This window comes from Nicrophorus vespilloides, unplaced genomic scaffold (assembly GCF_001412225.1).
Source record: "Nicrophorus vespilloides isolate i.1.1-1 unplaced genomic scaffold, Nicve_v1.0, whole genome shotgun sequence".
Classification (NCBI taxonomy): domain Eukaryota; kingdom Metazoa; phylum Arthropoda; class Insecta; order Coleoptera; family Silphidae; genus Nicrophorus; species Nicrophorus vespilloides.
In genome coordinates, this window is record NW_017098740.1 from 65,734 (window position 1) to 77,686 (window position 11,953).

Consider the following 11,953-nt stretch of genomic DNA (forward strand, 5'->3'; position numbering starts at 1 on the left):
CTTAATTATATTCTACTGTAATTGTATAATTATCATAGATTGTTTTTAATATTTTGAAATGTATACATAATAAGTAATTAAAAAACAAATATAGTTTAGAAACAAATTGTTTTTTTAGCTGTGAGTTAGAAATGAAAATTTCAGTAAAAATAACCGAGATTACAATGTCGATAGTTGTAAAATCAACAATTGAGATATTAACCGAAAACAAACAAAATTGTCCCTAATATTGTTTGTCAACGAAAGGTAAATGTTTGTGTTACGTACATATTCGGAACTTATACCCTACACTAAAATTACTCACATAAAAGAAATACAAGAAAAGCAATTGCGTTTATTTAATTAACTCTATGCAAACTTATGTAAAAATGTTGGCTAATTCAGAGTGAATATATGGGAAGTATTCGTTTAATTATTATTACCGTTTGATGTTTGCGAAAACGGTTTTTCGGGTCAGGATTATGCGAGGTTCGCGTGAAAAATTCAAAATTTTTGCATTAATAATAAACGGAGATACCGTGAATTGTTTGGGAGGTGGCGGCGTCGGCTACGGCGGCGGTGGGCCTCTCTCTCGCGGAGGCCGTATTTCGCGGCGGCGGCGGCAGCTTAATTGCATTTTCGGGACAATTAAAATAATTTATGGATATAGTTTTAATTAAAAGATGTTAGTTTATTAAAACGCGGGCAAGACGATGGCCAAAGGTAGATACAAAAAACGGGGGCGGATGAAGGAATGAAACAAGAAAAACGAAACAAATGAATAAATAAATAGAAAAAAAAACGATACAAAACAAGGAATACTTAAATTTGCAAACAAATGATGCCCGAATGAACTGGAACTTAATGTTTTATATGTTTTAATTGCATGAATAAAAATGAGATGGCATTTTTTAAATATTTAATTTACGTTACTTTAGTCTTCTGTTTTCAACGTTCATCATTCCGCGCGATGAGTTCTGGAACACAAAAGGATTAATAAATTATATTTGAAGGATTAACAGGACGGACGTAGAGTTTATTTTTTTTATATTTTTATCAGTAAAAACGGACAAAGATAAAAGTGGAGCATATCAGTTTAGGTACAATGTAGTGAAATTTTCGTCAATATCTTAACTATTTAATCAATTATGGTTGTTGCATGAAATATTATTGTTGTATTGTTTAGGATTTTCAATGTTTTAAGTAATTTGTTTTTTTTCGGTAATTATTAAGCAATTTGAAATAAGGCAACATTTTTTAATTATTTAATTTATTTTACTTTAGTTTTCTTCATTTATTCATCCGTGCGATGCATTTTAGCATAAATAAATAAATTATATCTAAAGGATAAACAGGACATTTTTTTGTTAAATTTGCAATATTAAAAAGAAATTATTTTTTTTTTAATATGGAGACAAGATGTTTACCAAAGTGGAATAAATTATGAATGAAAACAAAATAAATAATACCAATAAACAAAAACATGTGAAATGTGTTAGAACTTCGGTTTTCGTACAAGTAAAGTGAAATTTTCATGACAAAATACAATTTGTTTCATTTCTTTTATTGGAATACATACTATTATTTAAAGTAAATTATATAAAAAAAAAAGATTATACTGTGCTGTTTATTTTTATGTTGTTTTAAATTAGCATTAGTCCCGTTTCAAACAGCACTTTTAATGTTTACCCGTACTATGCGATGCATTCTCGAAAAATAATTAAAAATTTAACGTGTGCATTGCATGAATAAACATTTTGGTTTCGGTTTTTGTACATATAATCTATATAAATATTACTGTTATTAATTGTGTTTGTAACTTATTTAATACCTCACATAGTGCCATTTCGATCAGTTTGAAAAATCAAACAAACTAAATTTTAATTGGGAAAAATAAAAGTAAATTCTAAATATATCACCAACAAATTATTTTGTACATATAAATTATCAAGATTTTCTTCTACTCAATTTGTCTGGTTTCAAACAGTTCGGAACTGATTACCCGTACAATTCCCGTGCATGAAAAATGATTAAAAACTTAACATTTGCTTGTTTTAATTGCACGAATAAAAATTTCGGTTTTCTAAAAATTTAGCATAATACATAAGCATATTACTACTATGGATTGTGTTTTAAACTTATTTAATACCTCGCATTTCGATCAGTGCGGATACACTATAGTACGCTTTGAAAAAAATCAAAACAAATTAAATTTTAATTGGGATAAATATAAATAAATTCTAAAAAATATATTTTGTACAGATAAATTATCACTTTTTTTTTCTACTCAATTAGTCCGGCTTCAAACAGTGCGGATTACTCGTAAAGTTCCTGAACGCTAAAAAAATGATTAAAAACCTAAAGTTTGTACTTTTTAATTACATTAATAAATTGACGTTTTTCAAAAAAAATATTAAATTTACTTTACTTCGCCTTCTTCTCCGTCCATCGTTCATCCTTCCGCGCGATGCGTTTTGGCACACAGAAGGGTCAATAAATTATATCGGAAAGATAAACAGGACGGGCTTAGGCCCTAAAGTTTTTGTTTCATTTGCAACAACAGACGGAGCGCGATCTCTATCTGCGCGTTTGAGAGAGGCTTGTGTATATGTATATATATCTGTGTTTGCATGTGTGTGTGTGTGTGCTGAAAAGAGGGGTTGATGATGTGTTTTCTCTTTTTCTCTCTCTCACTCTTTGCTCTTCTGTTTTTCTTTTCGACTGTTTCGTCTTTTTTTATGATGAGAGGAGGCGGACGGTCGGTGTGTTCATGTATGTGTGTGTGTACGTATATATATGTGTGTATCTTTGCATGTGTTCTTGTGTGCGCGGGCGGCACGCTCCGGCGTCGTTCTGTGACGACGCCGACGACGCTGGCGGCAGTCGTGTTGCGAGCGCGTCGTCGACCGGTCGGGCACTACAAACCGGAAACGGAAGCAGCAATCCCTCCGTCTACTATCTCGTTCTCTCCACTTGTATAAATACACCATTTATTTTCCCACGCATATAAACTTCCACCCTCGTAAACGCGCCTAAAACAAGCAGAAAAAAGAAGATATCAATCTAAAGCATTAACACTAAAAAAAAATAATCAACAAAAGCGAGGGAGAGAGAGATAGAGTGTACAAAAACAACTTAAGAAGAAAAACAAAAAAGAAACTAATTAGTGCTCATCATCAGAAGTGTAATTAATCCTCTTTTAGTAGACGAATCAAAGCCCCACGATTTTCTATTTTTTTTATCTAACTCAACCTGAAACTTCAAATAGTAGTGTGTTATATTTTATACACGATTAAAAATTAGTAATTGTCGAATTAGTTGATTCGATAAATTGCATCATGTGATGAGAATTACAAAAATTTAAGTTAGAAAACAAAGTAGTTCTTGGAATCGTTTACATTTTGTTCTATTCCATTCCATTAATTATAAGAAAAGAAAATGTTGAATGTAAAATTTACAAATGTAAGTGTAGTAATCCAAGTTTTGAAACAGTAAGTTTGGTTTTGATATGACTAAAGTAAATTTCATTAAGTATTGAGAATTAATGAAATATAAAGACATTTAATTAAACTTGATTGTAAATAGGAATTTTCAGGAATTGTTTACACTTTGTACTGGACAAATTCCGTTAAGATAAGATTTTGAAATAGTTTATACTGTGTTATGGATAAATTCCATTCCAATAAGTGTAAGAAAAGAGAAGTAATTTTTTTAAAATGAAATTGTAATAATCCAAGTTTTGAACCAGTAAGTTTGCTTTTGATTTGACCAAAGTAAATTACATTAAGTATTGGGAATTAATGAAATATGAAGGCATTTAATTAAAGTTGATTGTAAATTGGAATTTTCAGGAATTGTTCACACTTTGTACTGGACAAATTCCGTTAAGATAAATTTTTGGAATAGTTTATACTTTGATATGGATAAATTCCATTCCATTAAGTGCAAGAAAAGAAAAGTAAATTTTTTAAAATGAAATTGTAATAATCCAAGTTTTGAACCAGTAAGTTTGCTTTTGATTTAACCAAAGTAAATTTCATTAAGTATTGAGAATTAATGAAATATAAAGACATTTAATTATAGTTGATTGTAAATAGGAATTTTCAGGAATTGTTCACACTTTGTAGTGGACAAATTCTGTTAAGATAAGATTTTGGAATAGTTTACACTTTGTTATGGATAAATTCCATTCCAATAAGTGTAAGAAAAGAAAAGTAAATTTGTTAAAATGAAATTGAAATAATCCAAGTTTTGAACCAGTAAGTTTGCTTTTGATTTGACCAAAATAAATTTCATTAAATATTGAGAATTAATGAAATATAAAGACATTTAATTAAAGTTGATTGTAAATAGGAATGTTCAATTGTTTACACTTTGTACTGGACAAATTCCGTTAAGATAAGATTTTGGAATAGTTTATACTTTGTTATGGATAAATTAAATTCCAATAAAGAGAAGTAAATCTGTTGAAATGAAATTGTAATAATCCAAGTTTTGAACCAATAAGTTTGCTTTTGATTTGACCAAAGTAAATTACATTAAGTTTTGAGAATTAATGATAGTTTGCACTTTGTTATTGATAAATTTAATTCCATTAAGTTCAAGAAAAAATGAAAATTTGTTAAATTTTAATATTTTCAAATGAAATTGTAATAATTGAAGTTTCTAATCACTAAGTTCGCTTTTAAGTCGATCAAAGTTAACTGTATTAAAATTTGAGAATTAATGACATATGAAAGCAATTAAATTAAGTTGATTGTAAATAAGTACAAAAGAAGTCTGGAATCGTTTTTACTTGAGAAAGTGAAAGTTTAGAATCTGTAAGTTTGTCTTTTATTCGATGAAAGTTAATTTTATTAAGTTTTAAATATTGATGAAATATAAAAGTATTTAAGTTAAGTTGATTGTGTGGGATAGGTGAAGTTGCTGGAAAATTGGAAAAATTTAATTTCATTATGTTCCAGAAAAACCTTAACAAATATTATGAGTTACTGTATATTAAAATGTACATCGAAAGTGAAATAATCCAAGTTTCGAGTTAGTAAGTTCAATTTCTTTGGCAATTTCTTCCATTAACAATTGTTTTTGTTTTCTTAAATTAAAAAGAAGATGAAGTCGAATTCGAATTATAATAAGTTTTGGGAATTAATGAAATATTAAAGCTGTTAAGTTATTTCTTTTGTATAGAAAACAATAGAAGTTCCTGGCTACTTTAGTACTTTCTTATTCACTTGACATTTAGAAATAAGTATTGTAAATTTTGTGTACTAATTGTGTAATAATTTAAGATTCGTGTTAAAAAAAGTTTGATTTCGATAAAATTTCCTCAAAATTAATTGCATTTATTTAACAAGTAAATTTTATTAATTGAAATTGTGTTTCCAAGAAATTGTGTTTATGAATTTCTTGGAATAGTTTACTATTTATTTATCTGCAAATTCAATTTTATTAAGGGATTTACATTTAAAATGTTATTCAATAGAAAGCAATTAATTCTAATTTGTTATGGATATGTAGAATAGTTTTTTCATTTGTTAACATGTTTACTTGAAAATAGAAAAAATTCCATTCGATTAAGAATTCAAAGAAAACTAAATAACTGTTGTAAATTAGCGTAATTAAAATCTAAATATAAAAGACAAATAATCCAAGTTTCTAATCACTTACGAATTTGGTCAAAGTTCATTGACGAATGTTTTTGTTATTGAAAATTGTGTAATGTAAAGACGAATTGCTTCTGGACATGGAATATTTACATTTATAAAGTTTATAAATAAATCTCATAAGTGTTCTTAATTATATCATAGCACACATTTGGAATCAGTAAATTTTTCTATAGAATTCTTGAAATGTAAAAGTCAAATTGAATGAAAGTAACATAAGATTTTTATTTAATTAATTAAATGTAAAAGCAGTTAAATTAAATTGATCTTATTTTTTTTATTATTTACTGAAAACTGAAAAAAGAAGTTTGATCTAAAATTAAAAGTAAATACAAACATATTGTAAATTTACAAAATTAAAATTCTCAATATTAAAGTGAAATCTAATTCAAGTTTCAAATTAGTAAGTGCACTTTCGATTCGATTCCTTCGAAGTTAATTACATCAATGATTGTTTTCTTTTAAATTAATGAAATGTAATTTAAGTCCAATTGGTTGTGAATAAGGGACAAGAGAATTTCCTGGAATAGTTCCCACTTTGTTATTCACTTGAAATTAAAAAACAAAGTCCATTAAGCTTACAAAAAAAACACAAAATAAGTATTGTAAATTAAAACTAAATCTATATTTAATAGTAATTCAGAAGAAACTAAATAAATCAATATTGTATATTTGTATAATACAATTATTGTGATTAAAGTAGAATAATTACAATTAGTAACAATTTGCAGTTAACAGTTTTATATAAAAAAAATACATTTGTTACTGCACTTACATAAAGAGTCAATATATCAATAAGCTAAATTAATTAAGTGTACGTAAAACAAATATAACAAAGAAATTAATTTTGAAATTAGTGAAATTACATAATAATGATTACATCAATATACAATTAAGTCTATGAAAAAAATAAAAAATATAAATATTATTGTAATTATTTCACTTTAATCTATATAAGTTTTAGATTAAAGTGAATTAATTACAAGTGGAATAATTTCCGAAAGTTGAACATTTTACAAATTTATTCTGTGTATTCCATTATAATCTAAAAATAATAACATTTATATCATGAAACAAATTAAATAGTACGTCCATAAACGCAATAGCTTATGTTTACGAAATAATCGAAATTGAACAAATAAATATTGTATATTTGGGTAATTAAAATATACAAATTAAATTGAAATAATTACTGTTGTATTCTATTACATCTTAGCAAGAATTACATTTACATTCAGTAATAAATTAAAAAGTACATCAAGAAATGCAATAACTGTGTAATTTAAATATACATATGCAATTGGAAATGAAATTTTTAAATTACAAATTAAAAGTTGACAATTTTATTACAACTGTTACAAAATCATAAGTATGGAAATAGGGAAATTAGTAAATAAATTAAGATGATTATTATATGTATATAGAATAGCAAAAACTAAATAAAAATATTTTTGTTTTATTAAAATATACTCATGAAATTGCTACAATCGCGGAAAATTGATAATTATAGAGAACAAATTATGTGTATTTTTATTATATTTGAACTACATTTATTACTAAAGTTACAAAAAAAATAATTACAACAATAAATACGATAGCTTCAGTCAATAATCTTGGAAAATTATCAACCTCAGAGAAATACTACACGTATTAACTGATTTGTGCATTAAGTTGAAGTCAACCAATTAATCTTGCATGTATTTACTTTATACTTTGCTCTCTAACATCGAGATTTATACTGTTGTTGTTGTTTCGTCCTTCCGCTTGGACTTTGACCCACGCGCTGCATAAGTTTCCCCTCCCGTTTATTAGATGTGATTTCTTCCACCCCAAAAGAGGAATTTGTGGGTCGATTTTCTCTCTCTTCCTCATTCTATATTTTTTTTCGTCTTCCTCCGTTTCCTTTGGTCAAAAGAGAAAACTTTTCTCTCGCTCGCTTCTTATTTCTCCCTTCTGCATGCATGTGTGTGTGTGTTTTATCGCTTCAAAAACTATTTTGATTTGTTGGCCGGCAACTCCCGTTTTCCTATTTTCACAGAATAAAACGAAGTTTGCTTTCGTCGGGAAAGATATGCAGGCAGCAATCTGCCGATGGTCGAACGAACAATACGTTTGTAGTTTGTGATTTTTCCTGTTTTCTGCGATCCGAATTATTTCTAATTAAACCGGTCCTCCGGTTTTATGGGCTTTCGGGTTTTTGGGACCGATGCGCACCCGTGTATTTTAATGAATAAATTAATAATTCATCCCTCCCCAATCGCGCATATAACTCACACACATACACGAACACGAAACGTTTGTAATTATACGGCAATTAATTATTAAAAATTCCGACGCTGATTGGATTTCGATTCAACTTTAAAAAAAAATGCAAATAACGTAACGTTTTATATTCTTTTTTTTACACACGGAAGAAAATGAAGCCAAATTATTAACGTTTACACATAAAATTTAAAAATAAAAATACGATTTATTTTTTTGTATTAATAAATATTATTGTTGAAATAATAAATGCGAAACGAAACGAGAATAAAATTTTCCCTAACAGAGAGAGATACAATCTTTCTCTCGCTCTGTATGCGCCTTTTGCAACCCCCCTCGTCTTTTCTCCCAACGGGGAAGGGTTTATTTTTATTATTATTAAATGAAATTAAAATGGATGTTATGTAGATTTTACGATTACGGCAGTTAAAAGTGGAGAAAACGGAAAAAATAAAGCGGAAAGAAAACACCCCCTCCGGCACGTGAATTACCTATAATGCATACATATATGTGTATACGTGTAAGTCGAGGGAAAACATCGTGTTATTTCTTTTCGCTTTACGAAAATAAAAATAATAAAACAATATTCTATTACGTACTTCGGTCGTGCGGCTATCGCTTTTTCTTATAAATATAGAAATTGTGTCAAAAACTTTATATTATTTCTAGTATTTTTTTTTATATTAAAAATTCTGATTTATATCATTTTCTTGTAATAATTTGTAACTGTAGCAATAAATGTAACAGTTAATCAAATAAAGCAATACCTCGTATAGTGCGGATGCTCTTTTCCTTCAATATTCCGGACTAATCGAGGAACTTAATACAAACCTCACTTTATTTTATTAATTTCTATAGATTTTTTTTTAAAATTTAATGTAATTTTTCTCAATAAAAATTTAGTTTGTTTTGAAATGTTTAAACCGGACTATGCGAGGTATTGCTGTATATTAAAGAATCTCTGGAAATTTATACTTTTATAACAACAACAATAATAAAAATTCTAATCGAATTGTTCGAAAACCGAAACCATTTCTTGCATATTCCGTTCAATCAAGTACAACAAGAAATCTTGAAGATTTATACTCCTATATCATTCGCTTATGCATAAAATTACATAGAAAAGAAATGTAAAACTATTAAATTACATATAATAAGAACAGTAAATACATACATGCAAGATTAATTAGTTGACGAATACAAATTCATAAAGGCAATTTGAATCGTATAGTTTGAAAACCGAAAATTATGGTTTAATGAAATTTGGATAATCAGATCTAATAAGTATATCAAGAAAATTTTAAGACAACATTTTTAAAACCTTTTATAAAAAAAATTGCAGAAAGTAAAATAAATAGATAAAATTAAAAAAAATAATAGCTTTGATCTATAGAAATGAAATTACGTAAGTTAAAGATCTTTCCTATTTATTTATCAGATTTCTGTTAACAAACGAAAATTATGTACGAATACAGGTTCATTTTTGGTTAGGATTTTATGTTCGGAAACCGATTTTTTCATGGATAACTTTATAATAAATGGGTCATTGCACAAAATAGATTATTGAGAAAAAACAGTGTTAAATAAAAAGAAACCTACTTAAGGTTTTAACTTATTAGTTTGTGTACATTGGAATAAATGTTATTATTATAAAATGATTAAAACAAAATAATTGTTCGAAAATATTGAAAAAAATATAGTTTCAATTATAGAATTAATTACAGATTTACATAAGATGAAAATTTAACTAAGAATCAAAAGTAGGAAATATCAATATAAGTAACGTAAACATAAATTTACTGAAAATATATATATATGGAAATACTGGCAATCAATTGCTCTTTGTAATTGTATTTTTTATATGTATAATTATAGTTTATTGCTTTCATAAAAAACTACAAATACAAAGCTGAAAATAAAGTATTGTTATAAGAATAAAATGAAATTACAGGAAAGAAATACATAAAAGAACAAACCAAACTATTGTTATTAACTGACCTATCACCTTGGGTTCTTCTGGGACAAATGTTGTAAATAGGAGCGTTAATAATTCAAGGTGTATTTAGATTAATATAACAGATTTCAACAAAACTGATACGAATATTAAGATTATATAGGGCAGAAATAATTAGGGTCAATACAATTTTTGTTAATAATAAGATTAGATAAGCAAAAACACATGAATTCATACAAAAAGAAATATTAAAATTGTGTATGATAAAGTGACGAGTTTATAACGTTCACTTGGGTGAAATAAAACTAATGAGAGGAAATAAAAGAAGAGCAGAAGCGACAGAGCAAAAAGAAGGAACACACCTTTAAATTGTTCCGGAAATTTTAATTCTTCCGTTTATTTTATTTTTTCGTTCTTCCTTCTCGTCCCGGTGACGAATGGACAAAGTTTTTCCGTTCCTTACCCCACACACAACGGTTTGACGGTCTCTCGCTCCTTTTTTTTTATTCGTCTTTTGTTTTTCACTCGCTCTTCTACTTTTCCCTGGCCCCGTTCCGCGGGAAGTCTCTTAAGTAGGCCGCGCGTTAAAGTTTCCTTCCCGTCGCACGTTTCTCTTCCTCTCGGAAAAAGAAGAGAAATTAGGATTGTTGGCGGAAGAAATCACACACACACAATCATCTTGAAGTTTCGGGATGAGTTAGTTGATGGGGCTTTGATGGTAATTTAAACCATTTTCAGTGCGATTGGAAATTAAGTGATAATAATAGTAATATTATAATAACAAAAAAAGAAATCAAGCTGAAGAACGTGCGAGGAGATTATGGGAAAGTGCGTTTGAAGGCATCGATCAAAGTGGCGGGGTTCAGGCAGCAACAACAGCAGCAGCAGCATCACCAGGTGCTGTACCATGGGGCGGTTTTGGGTTACCAGAGGGGCGGGCACCATCACATCGCCGCTTTGGGGCAACAGCAGCAGCAGCAACAACAGCCGCCCCCTCAAATATCCAACATCCCGCTGAACGCGAGTAAGTAAATTGACAGGCAACAAACGTTGAACGAAAGGAAGTGGAGGTGGTAGAAAGAACGGAATAATTATGCATCTAATTAAAGTCGAACTAAGTTCGGAGCGGGCGAAGGACGGATATTCTCTCGTTCTCAAAAACACTCCGGGGACTTCATAAATTCCGAGACATAAAAGAAAGATGAAGAAGAGAGTGCGTTTTCTCTTGGGGGCGGCGGCAACGGCGGTCGCCTAATAATTCAAGCCGCCTTCCTTCCACCGCCACCTCCAGCTCCTCCTCAGTCACCCCTCAACTCTGTAGCTCTCTTTCCCAAGTGAAAACATACATAAACAAGCCGAAAGCGCGCGGGGGTGGATAAAAAAAAGAAGATAGAAATGAAGAGGGGAGCAGAATGAGTAGAAGTAGTTGGTGGAGGAGGAGGCGGCGGCGGCGGCGACTGATAATAACTCAAACGCATTCGTTTCGCAGTCCCTTTTATTTTCGGCCGCATGCTCTGATATATATGTATATACACATATTATATATTCCCTTCCTTTTTATTAAATGCCCTCCGGTCAACGCTTTCATCCCGCGTTTAACACAAAAAGTTCCAATTACCGGGGACTCGCCTAATTACCGCCCTCAGGGCCGCCCCCATCTCCTTCCTTCACCGACCATCATCATCATCCCTCACGGAAAATGACCCAGAAAACAGTGAACTTTTCAAAGCGACTCTTCTCTTTCTTTCATTCTTTCATTACGGTTTTTGCGCGCCAAAAGTAACCGAAAAATTAAATGCCACGTGCACTAAAAAGCTTAGGGGTTTTGCCTCGATCGCTGCGGCGGAGTAATTAATTTCGGTATGGGAGGAATTCAAAAGGGCATAGGAAGTCGATGAATATTTGCGCCGGGAATGTATGTAAATAATTTCTGATTGTTGTTTCGTTCGTCGTCGTTGTTGTTGTTGTTGTTCGTTGCCGCCTCTCACTATGAATGGGAGACAACAATTGTCGAACAAAAAGGCGTTGCGCGGCGCAATTGCAAATAATTGAATGTGGGCCAAACGGTCCATAAATTCCGCTCAGCCAGGTTTTC

The 11,953-nt window shown here is 29.8% G+C and overlaps 1 long non-coding RNA gene across 1 annotated transcript; it reads left to right on the plus strand.

Annotated features, from left to right (window-relative positions):
- The first annotated feature begins 2,775 nt into the window (after positions 1-2,775).
- LOC108563103 lies at positions 2,776-10,639 on the plus strand. The gene is made up of 2 exons (XR_001891079.1): positions 2,776-3,163; positions 10,597-10,639. It is a non-coding gene; the product is annotated as an uncharacterized LOC108563103 (long non-coding RNA).
- The last annotated feature ends 1,314 nt before the right edge of the window (positions 10,640-11,953 follow it).